We start from the raw sequence: 203 nt of genomic DNA, 5'->3' as shown, positions 1-203 counted from the left end.
TGTGGTGAGTACGGGGGCACGGCCAGACCCGGGGTTGGGGCTGACCCCCTCCAGCCTCAGCTCCAGCTTTCGGCTCAGTGAACACGGGCAAGTCCCTCCATCTCGAGGGCTGCTCAGAGTGGGCTGGGGTGGGTTTACCTGTGGGCAGGAGGGTCTGCCTGCTGCTGTCCTGTCCCCTGGCACTGTGGTAGGGGGGGGTCATC

This window comes from Cariama cristata, unplaced genomic scaffold, assembly GCF_000690535.1.
Source record: "Cariama cristata isolate BGI_N322 unplaced genomic scaffold, ASM69053v1 scaffold22579, whole genome shotgun sequence".
Taxonomy (NCBI): domain Eukaryota; kingdom Metazoa; phylum Chordata; class Aves; order Cariamiformes; family Cariamidae; genus Cariama; species Cariama cristata.
Note: the sequence above shows the minus strand (reverse complement) of the source record.